This window comes from Dermacentor albipictus, chromosome 1 (genome assembly GCF_038994185.2).
Source record: "Dermacentor albipictus isolate Rhodes 1998 colony chromosome 1, USDA_Dalb.pri_finalv2, whole genome shotgun sequence".
Lineage (NCBI taxonomy): Eukaryota > Metazoa > Arthropoda > Arachnida > Ixodida > Ixodidae > Dermacentor > Dermacentor albipictus.
The window spans coordinates 218,988,575-219,012,192 of NC_091821.1; the positions used below are offsets into that span (position 1 = coordinate 218,988,575).

Consider the following 23,618-nt stretch of genomic DNA (forward strand, 5'->3'; position numbering starts at 1 on the left):
CTCGTCTAAGACCCCGCGGCAGTGAGCGCAGCCCTATCCTGCAGCCCGGCATGGGCGTCACGCGCCTTGCCTCGTTGCCTCGTCGTGTACAGCTGGTGGAATACGCTCGCGGCCAGGTGACATGGCTAGCACGCTTCGCCACTGCTTCCCCCCACCTCCACCCCACCCACTTCCTTGCTCAGAAATCTGGAATTCCGGAGAGGGAGCAATGGTCCCAGCGACACCTCGAGGAAGTGAAGCAGTGAGCAGTACCGCGCTCCGGCGTTGGAGATATTTTTCTTCCTGTAATCCGCTAGCTCAGAGAATGGCATGCCGAGTGCTGCACATTTAGAGATAATAACATGTGACAAGGGAAGTGCATAGCAAAGAGGAACCAACGGCACGAACTCTTGAGAGCAAAATACGTGCGCACACATTAGCGGCACTTAAAACGGCATACGCGCATATTGTCATGCGTACATTATTGTACTTTTTTGCCGGTGACCGTCCATCACCAGAGTGTCACACTCACTACAACCTGACAATATACTGTCACGGCTAGTGTTTCTGCCTGCGACGACGGCGATGATGATGACTGATGATTTCTAATGGCTTCCCATATGAATAAAAGTGGTGAAAAATAGTCAGGCACACTGCATGAGCTACACAGATGTTAATATATATCGTAATCTAGTCATCTTCCTATCTCTACATTACCTCGAAAAGTTAGCTATGCCTCTGAGAATCCCGCTTCCGTCTCTTCCAGGCTTTGTTTTTTTGTTTTTTTTACTATTATTATAAACGGTTCTTGCTTTATCTCGACCACTGGCCAGTTAGCGCAACCTTTGATGACGGTGGTGATTTCCAATGACATCTCCTTTGAAACGGGGTGGCGACAAATGGTCACCTAGCCTCCTTCAGCTAATCAGGGTTTAATATACATCTATTGCAGTCTAGCAAATTTGTCTATTTCTTCTTTATCTTTTCTCTCTTCATTAGAAACTCTGTCTCTATATTGTACAGTTACCTATGATTGTAACAACTTCGACTCTGTAGGCCTCTTCCCTGCTTTTTTCTTTTCCACCAATACTCAAAGTCTCTCGCTTTTTTTCGACGACTGACCAGTCAATTCTTCCGTGTGCTTTGAATCCCAATGCTTCGGGAAATTGGACGTTTCCTACGGTTCTTGTTTCCGTGAATATCTTGCATTCTAATACGATGTGCTGAGTCGTCTCTGGACTTCTGCTGCAGCGGCCAGATGCCTCCTCCTGTTGCGAATATTTGCTCCGGTATGTTTTTATCTTCAGGCCTGCCTCAGGCTCGGGCCTCATATAGCAAGGCACATCTCTTTGTGTGATCGTACGGATTTTCTTTTCTGATTTCTATCTTGCCATATTTGCGAACCAGCCTCTGCTTCTCTCGCTTTTGTTTTCATGACAGCGAGTTGTCCATTTGCACTTCCAATTACCTTGTACTTAATTGCCATCTTTCTTGACATCTTCGTCCATTTTGCTGTAGACACGCCGTTGTAGGGGACTCGAAATAATTTTGACAACTAGGGAATCTTTAACGTGCCCACGATGCATGGGGCGCGGGCGTTCTTGCATTTCGCCCCAAAAGAAATGCGGCCGCCGCGGCCTGGATTTGATCCCTCGACCTCGTGCTTAGCAGTCTAACACCATAGCCATTATAAGCCACCGCGGCGGGCGTAAACAATTCACCTACCCAACAGTTCTACACTTTTTCATTGCGTACATCAACTGAACAATATCTTCGGAAGAGCTGAGACCCGTCCTAAATATTCTCCCTGAAAAATGGAGAGCCATTCAGGAAAGTTGGAATAACTTAACTTTGGTGGAATCAGCAGAAACGTTTTCTTGCGGTACAAGCGAAGTATTTATAGCGGTGTTGTATATGTGTACCTTCCCGTGAATGTTTCAATGTCCGTGCCTCAAAACTCCCGTGCCCTCTATGAGGAGGCAAAGCAAACCTGTAAAGCATTTGCTGACATGTGGCGTAGCAAGAAAAAAGCGAAGTGATCACCCAATACATAGTTTCGTACACTCTGGCGCTATACTTTCTATGGGAGCTGCAATCGGTGCGGTTCCAAAGAGAGAGAGAGAGAAAATAATGCAGAGAAAGGCAGGGAGGTTAACCAGAGGTAGTTCCGGTTGGCTACCCTGCGCAGGGGGAAGGGTTAAGAGGGATAAAAAGAGAAACAGAGTAGAAGGGGGAGATAGAAAGAAAGAGTTTCCTACAATGTACGAGAGGGAACTCTGGCGCTGCAGTCGTTGACCCACCATGGGAATTATGGGAAGTACATGGATTTGTCTGATCTTCGTGCTTGTGGATTCAGACGTTCTTGTGGCTTTGTATATTAGGCTTTATATGCCTTCATTGTCGTAAATTTCAGAGCAATCTATACTTTTAGAAGTGCAGAATAAGCTGGGGAACACGCACAATTGCCACTAATTGCAACGATTGGGTTTCTCGGAGTCGCCAAACCGAAACGCGCCAAGCCTCTGAAGGTACTTGCATGCCCGCGATAAATTCATAAAGGCGTTTCACATCGCTTGTCTATGCGTGTGTCCGTCGCTTAATGATTTCAATATCAGGCTTCTGCGCTAGAGGTCCCGTGTTCGAATCCTGCCGTCGGACAATCTTGATACTTATTTAACTATTTATTACTTGGTAAATTGTTGAAAATGACGAATTTACAAGTTCGCAAAGCCGCTTGCAGCCAGAAGAACGAAGTTCAGGCAAATCCATGTACTTCCCATAATTCCCATACTGGCTCAAGCGCTCCCAGCATTGCAGCTCCCGCAGACACTAGCGCCAGAGTTCCCTCTAGTATGTATTGTAGGAAACTATACGGCTGGTTCCGCCAACTTCGTAATTATGAGATGTACCTGGATTTGCCTAAACTTCGTCCTTCTTGCTTTAGGCGTCTCTTCGAACTTGTAAATCGTTCATCTTCAAGGTAGTAATGTGTCATAAGTAATTAAACAATGATGAATAATATCATCCACCGGCATGATTAGAAAGCAGGACCTCTAGCACAGAAGCCCGACATCGAAACCATTACGCCAGCGACGCAGGCACCGACAAGCGGCATAGAACGCACTTATGAAGTTCTTGCGAGCAAGCCAGCGTCACGAGACGCTTGACGCGTTTCATTTTGGACACGCCGATAGATTGAGCCGCTATTAGTAGAGATTGTGCGTGTTCGCATGGTATTCTGAAGACGTGGAAGGGAAAAGACCCAAAATAAGTAAACATTTGCGCTCAGTGGTGTGCTCTGTTTTTTTTTTTTTTTACAGCTCCGCTGGTAGCCCACATTCAAAGAGTGGAATAGCTGCGCATTTTCCGTGCTCCGAACGCTGTCTGTAACTGATTGGTAAATCATGTTGCTGCTAATTATTCTTTTTTATTTTTTTCTACGGTTTCAAAGAGTGTCCTCACCCACCGTGGTTGCAACGTATCGCGCTGATATATATATATATATATATATATATATATATATATATATATATATATATATATATATATATATATATATATATATATATATATATATATATATATATATATATTTATATATAAAACGGTGCGCTAGAGGGTGCGCCTGCGGAATGTGCATATTATGAACAGAAAGGCTTGCCTCTTTGGTGAGCAGGAGTTGCCGCAATGGCAATGGATGCCTGCGTAGGGTCATGTAAGGCGCTACAAGTTCTGTAGCTATATATATATATATATATATATATATATATAAGCCTTCAAAGAATACTTTATTACTTTAAACTTATCTTAGTCTTTTTTTTATTTTTTGTCCCTTCAACTATCCCTTTCGATTGGTGCCTATTCATACATACGTCACGTGTGCGTGTGACAGAGATTGTTCATTCGAAACTTGTTTGAGAGCGAATTTATCGCTGCGCGCGTGAGTGTCACATAATACATTTTCAGATGCCGTGCGTTTTTTCGTTTTGTTTTTTTGTCACTGGGACACATTTAACCCATTAACGTTAAATACTGATTGATGCTCTACAGCCCTTTGCGTTTAACTTTATACTTAGAAAGTTAGCGAATTAGTCTTCATTACATAGTAAAATTAGGCTCAAGAAAGTTCCTCAAGAAGACATCAAGCAATACTGAGTTGACTGCATTCATGCACCATTCATGGGCGTTCTTCAACACTTCGAACGTTGGCTGGAACACCCTGTATGTTTTGACACTGCCCCTACATTTTACCTGTGAAAGGTGCATATTATGAACAGAAAGGCTCGCCTCTTTGGTGAGCAGGAGTTGCCGCAATGGCAATGGATGCCTGCGTAGGGTCATGTAAGGCGCTACAAGTTCTGTAGCTATATATATATATATATATATATATATATATATATATATATATATATATATATATATAAGCCTTCAAAGAATACTTTATTACTTTAAACTTATCTTAGTCTTTTTTTTATTTTTTGTCCCTTCAACTATCCCTTTCGATTGGTGCCTATTCATACATACGTCACGTGTGCGTGTGACAGAGATTGTTCATTCGAAACTTGTTTGAGAGCGAATTTATCGCTGCGCGCGTGAGTGTCACATAATACATTTTCAGATGCCGTGCGTTTTTTCGTTTTGTTTTTTTGTCACTGGGACACATTTAACCCATTAACGTTAAATACTGATTGATGCTCTACAGCCCTTTGCGTTTAACTTTATACTTAGAAAGTTAGCGAATTAGTCTTCATTACATAGTAAAATTAGGCTCAAGAAAGTTCCTCAAGAAGACATCAAGCAATACTGAGTTGACTGCATTCATGCACCATTCATGGGCGTTCTTCAACACTTCGAACGTTGGCTGGAACACCCTGTATGTTTTGACACTGCCCCTACATTTTACCTGTGAAAGGTGCATATTATGAACAGAAAGGCTCGCCTCTTTGGTGAGCAGGAGTTGCCGCAATGGCAATGAATGCCTGCGTAGGGTCATGTAAAGCGCTACCGATTCTGTAGCTTTTCCAACTAGCAGTTTTCAATGTGTGGAGCGATCTATCTACCTGAATCATTGTTTGAAAGCTGTTAAGCGCGTTACTGGGTCTATATATTAATATTTAAACACTGGCGCCACGTTTGCTTACCTTAAATGGCCGAGAACCAATAAGCGCGACTAATGAGCTTGAGCTCCTTACTTTTAAACTCTAATGATATTGCCAGCGCCGATTAGCGTTGACAACAGCAACAGTGATTTGCTGCTACGTCCACGTAGAAGGGGGAAGAAAAAGAAAGCCAGTCCTTGGGTGTCTTATATCCTTGAGAACAGCAGTGAAAACACAGAAAGAGAAGTGTGGGTTTTCCGTTGGATAAGCTAGCAGGCGGCAATTGAAGTACAGCCTTTAATGCTCTCTAGCGGGGGTCTTTTCTTTCGCCTGCTGAAAACGTTAACGCAAACGAAAGGGGGCAATGTTCTTGCCTACGGGTGTACCGGCGCGTCCCCAAACAAATCGCGTGCCTAAGAGACTAGAATGGCCCGCCGGATCGTATATATACATAGATCTATATATCTTTTCTCCTTCTCTCGAGTGGCGTCAGCAGGCCTGCGACGTGGACTCGTTCCGTGCCTCTTAATTAGGACTGATTTGCGCTCGTCCTGGGCGCCACACTGAAGGATGCCGTTTTAAGGCTTTAGGAGAGCCACCCGGGAAAGGAATTAAGTGGGGGCGGATAGCAGGCAACGGAGCAAGAGCGGCTCTGAAGTAGGGGCTTTCGAGTCGCATTTGTCTTGGTTACGGATTCATTAGTTTTGCGGTTTCGCACGAGACAGATGCCTCTGTAATGTGTCCTGGCGTCTGTACCTTGTACACCGCGGGTGCGCTAGAGGAAACAATCTGTTTCTTCGGTGGCAGTGAGATTAATGGACGAGATGTGCCAAAACTTACACCGCGTCCCTTTCCGATTGAATTCCCTCACATGTGCGCTCAGTTTTCCTAATAAAACGGGCAGTGCGTGAATGCAGTTCCAGCTGACGTTTCCACGCGAAAGACTGCCGGGTTTCTTCGCTGGTGCGTGTTGACTTCCGTCTGCCTGTGGCATTTGTGCGCTTAAAATGCGCTGCGTTAAAAAAAAATAATGTTGTGCCTCAAGGGAGTCAGTTTCATTTGCTTAGTGCATGGTCCCTATTACGCATCCACCCGGACGATATTTTGAATTTGAAGAGTGCGCCAGCAATTGCAATTCGCTCCACGTTAAGCCGTTCAATGAGAAGAAACGAGGCAAGCTTACATTCTTCAAACTCCTTGTCGCTTCGGTTTCCTCGGATAACTCTTCTTCCGTCGCATTCAATCAATTTTGATTGCGGCACGATCGCGCGCGAGACCAGCTGCGCATCGTTATTGGCTTGTCACGTGATGTTCGAGCGAGGCGGTGATCGTGCAGACGAGAATTGCCTGCGCGATCGAGCAGCGCAGAGCGCATACGTGGGTGCCACTGAAGTCCCTCGGTGTGGCCAGAGGACGCTCCAGCAGCAAGAATGTAAGGAGCCACATTAGAGAGAGAGAGAGAGAAGGTGTTCGGGCGCCGATGCACAGCCGACGTGAGCAGTCTGCCGTTCGGGAAGTGCCCGCGACGACGAGGCAGCGTGTGCCATCGCGGCTAAACGGCGCGCGCACTCCCTTGCCGCCGCAGGGACACGCGTTCCCTAGGGGCGAGGCCGCTTCTTCCGCCCCGACGCGAGAGGCCACGTGCCACGGAACCCTTGACCCGTCGTTGCTCCTGCGGTGCTCTTCTTCGGTCCGTTGCGAAGCGCGATTAGGGAGAACTACTCCGCGGGGGATGTTCGCGATTCCCCCCCTCGCTCTTTCTTTCCTCGAGAGCAGAAGACGCCCGGTGTGCGCGCGGCACAATGCTCCCTCGACACCACCCCTTGAAACACCCCGCGGGCGCCCCGGGTCGCCTCTCGAGTCGCGGACTTCCCGTCGCGGTCTGCTAGCCGCGATCGATGCCGGTTACGCCGGCGCATCCTCGGAATACGCGCCTTCGTCACGCGCCGTTGGAACTTGTCGGTCGTCGCCACTGGAAACTACATATTACTGCTTAAATCTGGTAGAAAATATGAGGTGTTGCGATTGCGAGTAAAACAGTGCTATTCTGATGAAGACACAATGAAGTCTCACGTAACTTGAGCCAAACGTAAAAAATAGGTAAATGCCACGTAGCTGGAAAGAACCAAGTTAATGCTGCTTCTCGTCGCTTGGTGATACTCAGGTTATTATTTGCATTCCGTATATTGAAACAGTCTTAATTAATTAGTCAACTTCTGAAACAATATAATTAAATGAAAAGTGTAAATGAAAAAAAGGTAGAGCAACAAGGAAAACTCCCGATACCGCTTTCTGTTTCTCAATACGTGCTACACAAGAGTGTTTTTCCGAGCTTAAAAGAAGCCCGCGAATACACGCAAAATTTCCACGGCACTGGCCGCTCGAGAGTGGCACCCAAATTCGGCGTGCCTCTGTTCTGCGGGTAATCGCATCTTTTGCGGATACAAAACTTGTTGTGGCTTGTACGGAGGGCTGGCTTTAAATTGCCGATTACGACAAACTCGCTGAAATTAAAAGCTTAAAGTAAATTATGGCATTCTTGTTAACTAGCGATCATTTACTTCGTATCATCTGTCACCCTATGGTCGCCACCGCTGACGGCATGTCTCCGAAGGAACCGTCCTTTTAATTCGAAATGCCGATTAAAAAAATAATAATTACTTAAAGTCTTCGTAGAAACACCGGGTATACAATCTCAAACAGCAGAAAACTGACTGTAATACTCGCGATCGCTGAATGAAAGAACGAGGAGCAAAATGTCCTGACGTGCTCTTGAAAGCTAGTTTAAGCATTTTAAATAATTTTAAGAACTAAGCTTTAGAGTAAGTTCAGTTCTCCAATTCTATACAACGGAGCACCGAGCGCAACTTAACTTGAAACGAACGTTTCCAGGCTGCCACATGGAAAGCACACGCTGATTACTCTTTTATCGATTCTGCGACTTTTGCACAGCAAATCGCTGGCAAATCTCGTACACCACCGGAAGACATCGTACCGGCCTCTTGCAAAGAAGATAATGTACCCAGAAGCACCGTGTAGGCGATGTAATATGAATTAAATTATTACCTTTTAGAAGGCATGTGAGCAACGTTACTGTAGATTCTGACGCCGCGATTGTTCTGACTGAATTCAATATAATATTTTGCTCCGATTTTTGTGCTAATTTGTGGAATATTTACCGGGCGTTGAGTGGCAACCGATGAATGCACGACACACATGCATGATTTATTCCTGTTGTTCTCCACCCTTTTCTTTTATTCTCTTCCTATTTTTAGTCACGATGCCCCCCTCTTCATCTCTCTCCTGTTCTTCACAAACTGTTCTTTTTCTATGTATAAATGTCTTTTCTCTTCTGAAGCTGGTAGGTGGCTTGTTTTTTCTGGGGGAAGTTGCCAGCCAGCTCTCTTTCTCCGCTCTGTGTTCGTTTCATGTAAGCAACTCTATTACTAATATTAATGCTTTCTCGTCTATAACCAACAAACGCTATTACACCTACCAAATCCGGCAGTATTCCAAAACCATGTCCTTTCGCAAATTTCGTTCAAGCAAAACTTTACTCTGCTCGAGAACCAAGTAGGAGTAGCTCAGCGATAACTGTATTAAAGGGCAAAAAGAGGCACCGAAGCGAGTTTCATAAGAAATGGCACGCTAAGAAGCAAGATCCGTTTGACGCCAACAAATTCAAAGGAACGAAGCACAATACCGGGAATGGAGGTAGGTCTTGCGTTTACGTCATAGGTGACGCTCAAACCACATATATTTAGCCGTACAGCTGTCGTGATAGCAGGCTAAATAAAACTTAAATAGAAAAGGCGCGCCTTACAGAGAAAAAAGAAACACCGAAACAAAAAACATGGAACCACACAACACATGATTTCTTTAATATAATTCAGAACACCAGCGAAGAAAGCCGATACTTGTCGGTACACTAAAGACGTTACGCTTTGTCACTGATAGCCTATGATTAGAAAGCGTGTTGTATGGAATGCGGCGAAGACGTGAAGAACGGAGAAGCTCTAAGCTGAGTCATTTTTGTTAGCAGAGGCGAAGCGTTCATTACAGCGGTACTCATCGATTTCGTTGCAAATGCGCACAAAGCGCACAGACGCAGACTGCCTGCCATCAGCGCGGTTAACATATCCAGCTTCTTATTACAGCCGGTATCCCTCCCTGTCCTGAAACTACAACGAAAGGAGGAACAAACACAGAAAAGCAAGGAAACTAGATTGAGAACGCTTCCTCCGTGCGCAGTTCATAGTTGCGCAATTAATATTTGCGCTGCAAAGTAAGGATGATATAATAAGCAGCCTAAACGTTACGCTGCTAGATCATGATATCTATGTCATTATGCGTCAATACTTCTAAAACATGATTGAGCCAAGGAGGATGTACGTTTACGTAATGTTGGTGGCCTTTATTTGTGCTGGTCACATGATAAGAGAAGTCGCCGGACACAGTCGAAACCCTGTTTGGGGCGGCAATTTATATTTCAGCACCTAAGTGTTCAGCATCAGCGAGTAACAACATCCTGAAAAGAAGAAAAAGGGAGCTACATAAAGTTGTGAGAAGAATTCGGGAGAATGAGCATCACACTGATGCGCATTGGCTGCGCGAAAACCACGTGGTAGTTACGCTAATCCAACGCTCAGGTTGTTTGGCATCACCAGGCACGTTATCCCCTGCGTCGGAGTCGCGTTCATCAGCACTCGCGCCTTGAGCAGTTCCATGAATTTCTTGATCGACAATGTTAGTCGCCTAGTAAATTTAAAATTGAAAATGCATGTTGACAATCAAGACATTTTGATTCTAATCGTGCCGTAGAGTTGCGCAAGAGAATAACGCAATACAGCTTTTGTGAAGGTAACCCCAGCCTTTGGTAATCGAAAGAACAGTCACTTGCCATTCCACTGCAATGAAAAGTGTGTTCTGGCAAGCTGTGGCAAGTTGGTCACAGGATCGCCTTCGTATATTAAAGAAAAGGAAGGAAGAAATGCGCCACAGACCACGCCGCCGTCTTCGGTTTCCCTTGACGTGGCACAACGAGAGAACGGATGCACTGTAAAATCCATGCGTACGCCTTTCAATTGCGGCTTCTTTTTGACTGCATGAAAAGACAAGGAGAACGTCGATTTAGTTCGGAATCACCGCACTTTTCTGCTTCATGTATGGCTTAGGATTTCCGTGTTTGTTCGTGCATAAGCTAGAAAAAAAAACTACACATTCAAATACTTGGTAGTAAAGGTGATCGTGCACGACTAAAGTCCGGCCCGGCACATTTCCTGCGCCAGGCTCACTCATTAGTCATTTGTGTGCGAGAAGAATATTTAATTCGACGTTGAATAGCTGCCGTCTAGTAATTATGCGTTGAGTTTCGAAAGAGTTGTGCAACCCCTCGGAGACTATCTGCTTCCAGCACCCTTTTTTTTCTGATTTTGCGTGGTCTGTGCAATGTACATTCGCGTGCGCTCATCAGTACCGCAATTCTCGCACTACGAAACATCCTCGTTCTTAGCAACGGTGTCACCTCCGCGGTCGGGCAGGAACGTTGTCAGGAAAGTTTGTACCTTGAGTTTCAACGTGAGTGTCCCAGCCAATTAGGAAATCGCCAGAGGAGCTGCGTGACACGTAGCTCTGCATGATAAATATTCTAACATAAAAAAACGCGCAACTGAAGATTCAAGATGCTGAAAAATACCAAAAAACGTTGCTATGACTACTCCACACTGCTGTGGGGAGCGCTGCTCTTACACTTTATACAGTATACCGCCATGCAGTATACCGTACACTGCATGGCGGTAACGACCTGATAGATGTTGTTCGTGTGCTCGTGTGTGTGTTTGTGTAATGCGTTCAGGAGCGTAGCTATAGGGCTGTGCCCCTCGGTAGTCAGAACTCCTCGATTCCTTTTTACTGTTGTACTACTTCTCCCCCACCCTCCATCATTTTGTTTTTCTGCAAACACCGCCTTAAGAGATAAGCGGGTTCAGAGTAGTGTGTGTGCGTGTATATTTGTATCGTGTGTGTGTGCGCGTGTGCATGCCTACATGTTCAACGTTGACTCTAGGTGCATATTAATTTTCCTTTTTAGCGAAGGATACAGCGGTGCGAAAAACGCACCAGCCGGCTGCTGAGCTTCCGTTGTTGTCCTCATTTTTTCGCAATTACGGAAGCAATCAAGAATTGCGGGGCAAGAGAGAAAAATGATGAAGGCCAGTGTTTCAACACTGGTGGATCGCTAGAAGACGGGAGTGAAAGACCAGTCAGTCGTTTCTACCGTCTTTAATAACGGAACACCTGCGTTCGAAAGCAGTGCGATGAAAAAAAGTTGTTTCACAGAAGAATAATTGCTTTTTAAAGGCCCTTAATCATCCCCATTCAAATAAATAACTTTAGCAAGCATAGCCTAAACAATGTAGCAACGCGTACGGTGCGCTTAGTAATGCAGTGATTGGTTCTACTCGGCTTAATTATGCGGTATTGAATAATGGCTTAACGAGAAGGAAAGAGCAGCCAACAAGTGTAACGAATAACATACTATTCACCCGCTATCATAAGTACTCATTTGTTAATTAGCTGGCTGAGGAATCTTCAGTGGCTGAAATATGCGTTCAGTGAAGTAACACATGGCAAAGGCTTTCGTGCTCCAAACTTCACGTCAGCTTGAGCTTGAGATAAATAAGGAAAATCACGCTCTTAGCTTACAGAGCAAGAAAAATCTTGTTTCATCCATTTATCACCGCCATGCGTTCTCAGAATATCGCGCATATTTTTTTCCAGTTCTAGAGTTAAACAGAGCCTCTATTCACAAAGGGCACCTACGCTAAAATTGTTCGTGAAAAAATATTCCAAGCAATCTTGACTCTAGACAGGTTAGTGAAAGTGGCCGGCCAATGGCAAAGAATACTTACAAAGAAAGTCTTTGTGAATGTGGCCGTAGTTTTGTGTAGAAACGGATAATGTCCATTTCAAAGCAAAATGACGGAATTTGTTTAGGAGCTGTAATAGTTGGGGTCGGGCATGTAAAAAGGGGTAGCTGGCCATGCCGTCGTCCGCCTCATCCACGCTGCGGATGTCGTTGAAAGGAGGACGTATTTTCATCGAGAACGAGGAGTACTGGGTTTATTTACAATATCTACACGAAGAGTGGAGAACATTACATTTCATCAGTCTAGCATGACTGAAGTGAAGCACCCCGAGGAGCCGAAAACGTCTGCTTAAACCCCCTTTGTCTTCCCTAGATCCTTAGGCCAGGGAAAACTGTCGCCCCTTCATTCAACCGGAGTGGCCAAAGTCGTCGAACGACCCACGTTGAAGGCGAGGGTTCACACAATCACTCCCGCAGATTTTTTCACTGAACACAGAGAAAGGAGGGGGGCTTCGTAGACAGGGATTGCCACACTTGACTCAAGCTGGCGCGTCTTGGTTCCTTGGATGACTCCGCAGTTAGCTCGAGCTTCCGTCAAACGACTGTGGTGGTTACGGCAGTCAGTGAGGGATGCCTTAGAACATCCTTTTCCAGGAGTTTTGCTCCCATTGTTTCTTGAAGGCGACAGTGAACAAACAAACAATACTCGGTCCGCCAGACGTGTCCTGCCTTGCGGGCACCGTTGGTCTGTCCGAGGGTGACGCATTGTTAGCTTCCCGAAGCAATTCGTCGCAGTGGGGTGCGAGGGGCTATAATAATAATATTTGGGGTTTTACGTGCCAAAACCACTTTCTGATTATGAGGCACGCCGTAGTGGAGGACTCCGGAAATTTTGACCACCTGGGGTTCTTTAACGTGCACCTAAATCTAAGCACACGGGTGTTTTCGCATTTCGCCCCCATCGAAATGCGGCCGCCGTGGCCGGGATTCGATCCCGCGACCTCGTGCTCAGCAGCCCAACACCATAGCCACTGCGAGGGGCTATAAGGTCACCACCCTCGCCGGCCAATTGTAACAGAGCACAATAGCAACAATATATGGGGGGATCATTTCTAAGTTTTATGGAATCTTCAAAAATCGCCTGTGGCAAATAGCATCATTTTTGTCCATGAACTAGGTTATTCGAAGAGGCGGGCATTACTAGCACGAAAAATCGAAACACATATCCAAGTAATTAACAAAAATACACTAATTAACTTCTTAATGAATAACATTATGGCCCATATTACAATTTCCGAACTGTAGTCGTTCAGCTTCCAGGACGTAACCCCTTACAATGAATTTCCAGGATGAGATCAGGTTCGAGATATTATTTCCCAAAGTGTGGGACGAAATACATGGGCGTTCCAGTTATCTTTGCACTTCAATGCATAAAGAGCGTTTTGTTAAATAAGCAAGTCGAGCAACAGTGCACTTTCAAGGCAAATTTGATGGCGCACATTTCCATAGTGGCGTTATTCTCGAAATTCACTTCAAGTGGAGACGCCTTTCACTCTGACTGGCTGCTATTCGTAAATTGCAATATATGCCGTAAATTAATTGAGAAGACACTTAGCGAATTTTCGTTAATCAGTTGAATAGATGTTTCGAGTTCTCGTGCAAGTAATGTCTGCCTCTATGAATAATCCGGCTCAAGGGCTAGAATTATGTTATCTGCAACAGGCAATTATCAAAAAATTATGCACGACTTAATAATACCGACTTAATAATCACCCTGCACGACTTAATAATCACCCTGCAGGCCTAGAAACACTGTTCTCAGGCAGCCAAAGCTCATCACGGGCATCGTTGCAGTCAGCAATACGAAATTACTGCTGTGAAATCATTCCACAGCAATCAATCTATTATTATTATTATTATTATTATTATTTGTTTTGAACACATATACACATATACACACGTATTAGGAAAGGGAAAGCGAGGGGCAGGCTGGCAACTGCCACCGGAAGGGGCACAACGCCTGCCTACTCTTCTGAAGGGAGGTGAAGTCGTTCAATGGATCAAGGAATATCAAAAGAATATTCTGCATTATGCAGAAAGTGACAAAACACTAGCTGACACCTCTTCAATAAAGCTTAGTATCATGTATATATAGATGCATGAAGATTTAATAATTGTAATTGTATCATTACATACATTTATTACCCGCTCATTGCATAGAAAAGGCCAAAAAATTGTGTACGCTTCGTAACAAAGGAAATAAAAAGAAGAGCTGGAATAAAAGCTTTCAGTCTGGTTTAATTCAGACATGTTGCGTGAGTGTCAAAGAACGCCGCTGAGTCGCGAGAATGCCTTTCAAGAAGCCGGAACGCAATTTTTTAATGTTTTACTGTATGCATCCCCCGCATGCGCTCCCAGGGGTCGGGGGGGGGGGGGGTGGAGGGGTACCCTGGCTGGCTTACGCTTACGTCCGCATGGGAGACAGGAATGTGTGCGCCGACCCCGGACATAGTGAAATACCGGGCATGCAGCCCCACGAATTCTGGCTTAAAATTTTCGACTTCTTTTTCATGACGTTCACGCGGGGGGCTGACTACGCCGATGGACGCAACGCATACGTCGCTATCGCGACGGCTCGCCATTTCCGCAGAGGCGTTTCGGTACTCCTTCCGGCGCTAACGAAACCGGGCTTGCGCTGTCGAAGATAAACAACAACAACGTAAGCAGTCTCCTCCGGTCGTTGTCAAGCCTGCTCGTCGAGTACTGCGTCAATGCGCAGTTATCTGCCCTAGAAAGTGACCGACTCCAGATACATGGCTTGCCATTCTAAGCGGAAGTACAGTGAATAAACTTTAAAGTGCGCGGCAGAGACACAGTGTTGGCGGAGGTTGAACGCTCACGCTCGTTGCTACTCGACCGAACATGGAAAGTGTACCACCGCTTTCCTTGTTAAGAACGGCCTCGACGGTAAGCAGGGAAGCAGTTCACAGAAGGTATCATAGTTACCAAAAAAAATCTGTGCTAGGCCGTGAATTGCGCACGCGTTCATCTTGATACCGGAAACCATGCACAATAGCTATTCCCGATATTTCCTTACTTTTTTGTACTTTTAGGGGTGAATGGAACTAAACATATTTTTTTATTATTTTTTGAATGCACGCATCTACGCCTCCTTAGGTTTTCACAACACATAGATGAGAGTTTAGAACCAGGAAAGAACTATAACAAGCTCAAAAATAAGCAGTACGATTAATTAAGGTGATAATTTTTTGTCTACTCTCTCAGCAGCGGTTTATATAGTGATAATAAAAATAAAGCGTCGCGGGTATCTGAGCCTCTGTATAGTGGCGGAAGGAGATGCTCAGAGAGCGAGAGAGAGAAAGGACGGAGAGGAATTGCAGGGAGGTGAACCAGATGAGCGTCCAGTTTGCTATCCTACACTGGGGGATAAGGGAAAGGGGGAAACGGGGAAAGAGGGGGCGACAGTGCATTGCATGCGCGCTGGAGAACCCGCAGGGCTATAAAGGGTCACTCAAGCCGGTGCACTTCAAGAACTGCACCTGTGCACGGACACTGGCCTAGGTGAGAAGCTGGTGATGCTAGCCAGGCTAACGTCCTGGCATGCTGCTCCAGGTGCTGGGTGAAAAATACAATACACACAGTGTTCACGAGACTGCGCACCCACACATATATATGCACACTAAGGTTACACGCAGTCTCATTGAGACCTGCAAGCCGCCCGGGCAGTGCTAGCAGCACCTCCGTTGCGAGTGTTTGCGCAAAAACTTTTTGTGGCAAGATTACTTTTTGTATGGACAAGATTACTCTTAGTGTATTGCGTCACCAGTGCGCATCCGCATATTGGACAACGTGTATATAGTATCTCATTGTACCATACCATAATCATCCGTCACCTACCTTTCCCTGTATTTCCCACTTCCCCATTCCCCAGTGAGGAGTAGCAGGCTAGAGACACGCTCTCCAGGCCGACCTCTCCTCCTTTCTCTCCATTAAAATCTACTCCTCCTCCTCCGTTGCGAGCCACGTGCAGGCGGTGCTACCCCACCGGTAGGAAACGCCTCGTAGTTCCAAGCTTGAGAGACGAAAGAAGTGATGAAGAGGTACGACATGTTTACATATTTCATCGCCGCTCACTGTGGCGAGAGCATACCGCGTATTTTCAATACTTCAGACAGCAGGAAAGAAAACTTAAGGTGTGCCCATCGCGTGGCCCTTCTGCACACCTTGGTGTTCATATCACAGTGTCGTTTTTTTTTTGTCTGTCCGTTCAGTAAATCGCCCCCAAAAGTAAATGAGCAAGTGACAAGAAGGAGAAATAGTTTGTTAAAGTACGCTGAAGAATGTTTTGTTTGCGTCCGGACTGCGTCCCTGTAATTGAGAAATCACATTTTTCGTTCATCGAAGGTATTACAAATAAGGCCGGCCGGGAACAAATCGATCGTTCTTGAAAACTTTTCTCTTCTTCTGGTTTTTTGTTGCTTTCTATTCGCGCATAAGCTATAACCACGTGCTGGCTTCTTTCATCGCACACACCCTGTCATACTATGTATTTTGTAATATTTTTTCGTCAATGTAGTCGCAAAGAGCATAAGTACTGCGACATCTCTCCTTCAGTTATCAACGCTATAGCGTCAGCTACGATTCATAAATATATAAAGCAGGAAGGGCACTTTGCAACCTCAAAGCTCACTATGTATTTTTAGCTTCCTAATGGCCCCCTTAGAGGCGCAAGTAATTCGCGGCGTGGCACTTCGCCTGTATTATTCATATGGTGGCAGTTTCTGGAAGGTGCATTACTTGTGGGAAAAATAGTCTGTTTATCGAGGAGATGGAACAAAATATATATATTTCGAAAAAAAAATACGTGATTTTAGAAGATGAATAAAATTTTGTTATCACCACTGAAAAGGAGGCACGTGTGCCGCTGAGTACAGCAGAGTATATCGCCATTACACTGATACTTGATGCCACATTGCTGATATGCGTAGTCATACCGAGAAACGAGAAGTGTATGCGAAGCTCGCTTACAAAGTCCATTAAGGGATGGTTTCGCTTTACGGCTAATAAATCCTTGTTAAGCAAACCTCTAACTAGCTGCTCATGAATGCTGCTTTCCATAAACATTATCGATTCATTAGCTGGGCATGAAAAATCTGTAAACACGTTTTAATTAAAACTTACGGAAGTTCTGTCATAGAAGCTCTCGAAAACATCTGGTTTACAGCATTTATCAGGGTTCTCTTCATGACCTTTACGTTTCTAGTGCGCTAAAAAAGCGGTCTGGTAAGTTAATATCCATTACAACTTTTATTTTAAAGCTTCCTAAAGAGAGTGTCCAGCAGGACGTGCCGTATACACCAGTTCATCCAGGGTCACTTGAAGCGAGTTCTGACGCACAAGAACGATCATGTTCTATTTCACATTTTGTATGCTACGGCCACCGTCAATGTAGGCTGTTGAGCAAAGAAAAAAAAACGCCCTGTGCTACAAAAATGAACGGCCACGTGCTTGACTTCTGCCCACGGTGGCCTATCTTATGTATTCAACTTTTCATCATGATCATCGTCATCCTATTTTAAGTCCACTGCAGGACGAAGGCCTCTCTCTGCAATCTCCAATTACCCCTGTCCTGCGCCAACCGATTCCAACTAGCGCCTGTAAATTCACTCATCTAGTCATCTAGTAAATCACTCCATCTAGTCTTCTGCCGTCCTCTATACTGCGCTTCCATTCTCTTGGTACCCATTCTGTAACCCTAATGGTCCACCGGTTATCTAACCGGCGCATTACATGGCCTGCCCAGCTCCGCTTTTCTTCTCTTTATGTCAATTGGAATATCGGCTAGTTCATTTTGCTCTCTGATCCACACTACTCTCTTTCTGTTTCTTAACGTTACGCCTAACATTCTCCGTTCCATGTCTCTTTGCGCAGTCCTTCACTTGTTCTCAAACTTCTTTGTCAGTCTCCAAGTTTCTGCCCCATATGTTAACCCCGGTCAAATGCACTGATTGTAAACATTTCATTTGAATGATAATAAAAAGCTTCCACTCAGGATCTGACAATCTCTGCCATATGCGCTCCAACCCATTTTCGTTCTTGTGTAAATTTCTTTCTCATGATAAGGGTCCCCTGTGAGTAATTGACCTAGGTAACCGTATTTCTTCACAGACTCTAGAGGCTAACTGGCGATCCTGAACTCTTGGTCCCTTGCTAGGCTGTTGATCATTATCTTTGTATTCTGTATATTAATCTTCAACCCAACTCTTACACTCTCTCTTTTAAGGTCCTTAATCATTTGTTGTAACTCCTCCCCAGTGTTGTCTAACCGGATAATGTCATCTGCAAACCTAAGGTTGCTGCGATATTCGCCGTTTATCCTTACTCCTAAGCCTTCTCAGTTTAATAGCTTAAGTACAACTGAAGTAGTGTTAATTTAGCACATAGATCACCTTATTTCATTTCCTGCACAATTAAGTTTTCGGTTTAGAGGCCACAATATCACTTTCAACATTATTTTTCTGTTGGGAAGAGGGGGGGGGGGAGGCGAGAAAGTATGAGCTGCAAAGTTACTCGCTGCTACTAATAATCAGCAAGCTCGTCTTGTCAAAGTGAAGGCATCTGCAGCTTATTATCGTTCTCAATGCGGTCGTATGACCAAGAGAGCGAGAGAGAGAGAGACAGAGTAGAATTCAGGAAGGCAGGGATGTTAACCAGTCAATAGTCTGGTTGGCTACCCTACACTGGAGGATGGGAGAAGGGGAAGAGAAAGAAGGTAGAGAGAAGGTGTATATACGTGTACGGACAGCACTTCAATTAAAGTCGCTCGAGCAAACCAGAAGTTCTGAGAAAACACAAAAGTGCCTTCACTGCCTTCTGAGCCGATGATCGGTCGGGACGGTGCTCTAATATTGTCTGTTCACTCAGAGGACGATCATCTAGTTTCTCAATGTGTTGGACAAAGACTGTCTTTGTGCTTGAAATTGAGGACAATGGCACAATAAGTGGTCAATGTTCTCCTCGCATCCGCAAATATCACATGACCAATATCGTATGACCAAGCAATGTACAGCGCAAGGCGGATAAAAAGAAGTCAAAAGCAACATCAACGTTCACTATTTATGTTTAGCTTCCTAATGGACCCCTTAGAGGCGCAAGTAATTCGCGGCGTAGCACTTAGCCTGTATTATTCATATGGTGGCAGTTCCCTTGAAAGCAGGTCGTATCAATTTCTCGCCAAATTTCTGGAAGGTGCATTACTTGTGGGAAAAATAGTCTGTTTATCGAGGAGATGGAACAAAATATATATATTTCAAAAAAAAGAAAAAAAAATACGTGATTTTTAGAAGATGAATAAGATTTTGTTATCACCCCTGAAAAGGAGGCACGTGTGCCGCTGAGTACAGCAGAGTATATCGCCATTACACTGATACTTGATGCCAGATTGCTGATATGCGTAGTCATACCGAGAAACGAGAAGTGTATGCGAAGCTCGCTTACAAAGTCCATTAAGGGATGGTTTCGCCTTACGGCTAATAAATCCTTGTTAAGCAAACCTCAAACTAGCTGCTCATGAATGCTGCTTTCCATAAACATCATCGATTCATTAGTTGGGCATGAAAAATCCGTAAACACGTTTTAATTATAACTTACGGAAGTTCCGTCATGGAAGCTCTCGAAAACATTTGGTTTGCAGCATTTATAAGGGTTCTCTTCATGACCTTTATGTTTCTAGTGCGCTAAAAAAGCGGTCTGGTAAGTTAATATCCATTACAACTTTTATTTTAAAGCTTGCTAAAGAGAGCGTCCAGCAGGACGTGCCGTATACACCAGTTCATCCAGGGTCACTTGAAGCGAGTTCTGAAGCACAAAAACGATCGTGTTCTATTTCACATTTTGCATGCTACGGCCACCGTCAATGTAGGCTGTTGAGCAAAGAAAAAAAAAACGCCCTGTGCTACAAAAATAAACGGCCATGTGCTTGACTTCTGGTCACGGTTGCTATTTTCTGTAGTCAATTTTAGTAGACATAGTATACTCAGATTCTAGTCTGCGTCGCAACGCCGCAGCCACAATAAAGATTTTCTTAGAACATTGCGACCTATATGACGAGAATTCTTTATCATATGTAAGGTTTGCTTTGGATTTGGAGAGAGGGTAGTAGGAGGGAGGAGGGAATAGCATTGTCACACGTACAACTCTCAAGTAGCACTTGCGCGGCGTCTTGATCAACACAAATGCGTAAATTTGTGCGTTTCCTTATATTTCTGAATGCAACGCATGGAGCCCTATTCGCATGTTTTGGTGAAAGCGTTTTTTTTATTGCCTTTCTTTTATAGCCCAAAATCATATGAACAAGAACAAGATACTTTGCTTTACACGAGGTCAACACATTTGAGGCGGTGAAACTTTTGTTTGTCTCGTTGTACGCGTGCTTTTGCGAGTGAGCGCTGTGCTCGTAAGGCCCGTATAGCGATCGTTGTCGGGTCGTGCTTATCCGCAAGGCTTGTCGAGCGGGAGCCAATTAATGAGCTCCGACGCTCGAACGGCCGACGCGTCCGCAGTCTGGAGGTCCCCGGTGTCGCTCAGCAGCGGCGGCAGCTGCAGTCCAGCCGCGGCCCGCCGCCCTGCTGCTTTTGTCCTACAGCGACCCGGGTGCAACGGGCGCAACACTGGTTTTAATTATCAGGCGACCTGGTGCGCGGGAAGCCGAAGGCGCAACATCCTTTTGAAATTGGCCGCCTGGTTGGGCCGGCCTTTCATCTGCCTGGCTGGATCTTCCGCTGCTAGTCGGCGGTGGCCCGGCGCCTCCCCCCCCCCCCCCCTCCCCTCGTCTTTCTTCCTGCTGGCGTTAATCGAAGCGCATTCCGTTTTGGTGGGCGCATGTTTGTCGTTGCCAAGTCCACAATTAACATTCCTCGCGCTCACTCTCGCGGACGGCTGTGTCCCTCGTCCCTCTCGACCGGGCCGGAAAGCCGCGAGGTGTTTTCAACTGTGCGCCAACCCTCCCGGTTGCCGCCCGTCCTCTGCTCGCGAGCGTACCGCGAACCTTTCCGCGCGGTGATTATCAGCTTGATTCCCCGGCACGAGGGCAGGGGTTACCGCGCGCTCGCTTGTAGAAGCTGCTAACGCCAATGGCGCTGTTCCTGGTAGAACAGCTAGATGCAGTTTCCGCAGGCTCCATCTGGCAACCGCCGATTGGCTACGCTGTTTCATCAGCATCGCTGCAGCCAAGCTCTTCTCTTTACTGCTTTGTTAGGTTTTCTTGCCGGTTCCACGTTTTCCAGCGTTAAGAAGGCAAAACCACTTTTTCCGCTTTGGCTTAACAAAGTTTTGGCTACATTGTTTTGGGTGAAACTCTGGATGCCGGATGGGGCCTCAGTATGCCGTTCTTATATTCGTTTTTTCGGTTTGCTATCGTCCTCCCAAGGGAAATATGGTTAGGTTTTTGGAATTTTATGATGATTTTCTTTAATTTATAACAGATGGTAAATACACACTAATAGCTGGAGGGGATTTTAATATTGACTTGTTGAAGGATAGTGTTACTACTAGAGACTTTAACACGGTTTTGTCTTTGAACGGTTATGTTAACCTTGTTACAGTACCAACAAGGGTCACACCAGAAAGTGCGTCTCATCTCGATCTGCTGATTACGAACTCCTCCCAACCAATAGCTGAAACAGGCGTAATATCATGCGCAATCAGCGACCACCTTCCAGTATTCATGAGCATAAATAAGACTGGAGCGGTAAAGTATCGACAGGAAAAAGCAAAGTACCAGTGTATAACTAATGATGCCCTGAATTCCTTTCGCAACTCACTGGCACAAGTTCATTGGGATAACATTGGCATTGCTAGTGACGCAAACGAGGCTTACAATGAGTTTCTCGAAGTATTCAAAAAGCTCTATCATTCCTGCTTCCCATTAAAAGATCATGGATCAAAACGTAAAACTCGCAAACCTTGGGTAACTTCTGAGTTACGCCAAGAAATTAAAATGAAAAACAAGCTTTACAATATCTTTTTAAGTTCTCGTTCAACAGATGACCTACGGATGTTTAAGAAATACAGGAATAGGTTAACAAAAGAACTACGCCAGGCACGCGCGGAATACTACGCTAAATTACTTGAAGTTACAAATGGTCGACACGATTTGCTGTGGTCAAGATTAAATTTTCTACTGAGACGTGAACAAAGACAAGCTGCCCCAAGTACGCTAAAACTAGATAATAAAGATATATCTGGAGAAGAGCTAGCACATGCCTTTAACAACTTTTTCACAACCCTAGCTCATAGCAACCCGCCACGTGATTCCAATAAATACATTAATTCTCACAATAATGAAACGATATTTCTGAACCCGGTTACAACAGAAGAAGTTATATCAGTAATACAAAACCTTAATAACAGCCGTAGCTATGACATTGACGGAATTCAAGTAAGGCCTGTGAAGCATGTTGTAGGAGTCATTGCACCTGTTATTGCAGATATATTTAACTTATGCTTAGCTACAAGCACATTTCCTGATAAAATGCAAATAGCCAAAGTAACGGTTCTGTATAAGAAAGGAGACCGCAATGATTTAGGAAATTGTAGACCAGTATCTACACTCCCAATCTTCTCAAAAGCTTTTGAGAAAGTTCTGTATACTAGGTTGTCGAATTTTATAAGTAAGCATGACCTTCTGTCACCGAATCAATTTGGGTTTTGTAAAAATAAATCTGCCGAATTAGCGCTACTTGAACAAAAGGAATACATACTAACTCAGTTTGAAAAGAAAGCCTTCGTTATTGGTGTCTTCGTGGACTTCTCGAAGGCATTCGACTTAGTGAACCACACCACACTGCTAAATAACTTTCAGTGTTACGGTTTTCGGGGACAGGCTCAAACGCTTCTTAAATCATATTTATCCCATAGAAAACAGGCTGTCTGCATAGACAATATGAAATCTGAACTAAAATCTGTTACTTCTGGCGTCCCACAGGGCAGTATATTGGGACCGTTACTATTTAATATGTACCTTAATGATATCTCTAACATTAACTCCACTGCTAAATTTGTCATCTACGCTGACGACACTAGCATCTTTCTTGCTGGAAATGATTTAGATCTTCTTGTTCGAGAATGCAATGACACTATGAACGAATTACAAAAATGGTCTGAATCCAAGTGCATGCGTATAAATGAAAAGAAGACACAAGCTGTCATATTCCGCCCTAAAAATAAGCCAGTTCCCTCGCCCCTCGAGATTAAGCTGAATTCACGACGTATAGATGTGGTTGAGCAATTTAAATGTCTCGCAGTAGTTTTCTCCTCCTGTATGTCTTGGGAAAATCACGTGGACCATATCACAACAAAACTGGCTCAAATAGCTGGGATCGTAGGCCGGCTCAGATACGTTCTTCCAAGGCAAGTAAAATTACTCCTCTACAATTCACTTTTTTACTCCTATTTAAACTATTGCCATTTAGTATGGGGAACAGCCACAATTAGCTGTCTTCAGCGCATCTACATTTTGCAGAAGTTCCTTCGTCATGTTCACAATGTCCCCTGGGGCTCACCGAGCGCGGATCTCTTTCTGCAAAGTAATGTGCTGAAGATCCACAACTTGTACAAATACCGCTTAAGTGTTCGGTTTAAATTGGAAACACGGA

At 44.8% G+C, this 23,618-nt stretch overlaps 1 protein-coding gene across 3 annotated transcripts in view; it reads left to right on the forward strand.

Moving 5' to 3' along the window:
- Positions 1–23,618, forward strand: part of LOC135897418 (neural cell adhesion molecule 2-like) — a 551,631-nt gene that overhangs the window by 103,169 nt on the left and 424,844 nt on the right. The window contains exon 1 of one of the 3 annotated variants that reach the window (XM_070530915.1): positions 170–241. The exons of the other annotated variants lie outside the window; for them this stretch is intronic. The gene's annotated coding sequence lies outside the window, so the exon portion shown is untranslated. Of the gene's footprint in view, positions 1–169; positions 242–23,618 lie in introns of those variants that run through there. 3 annotated transcript variants of the gene reach the window in all.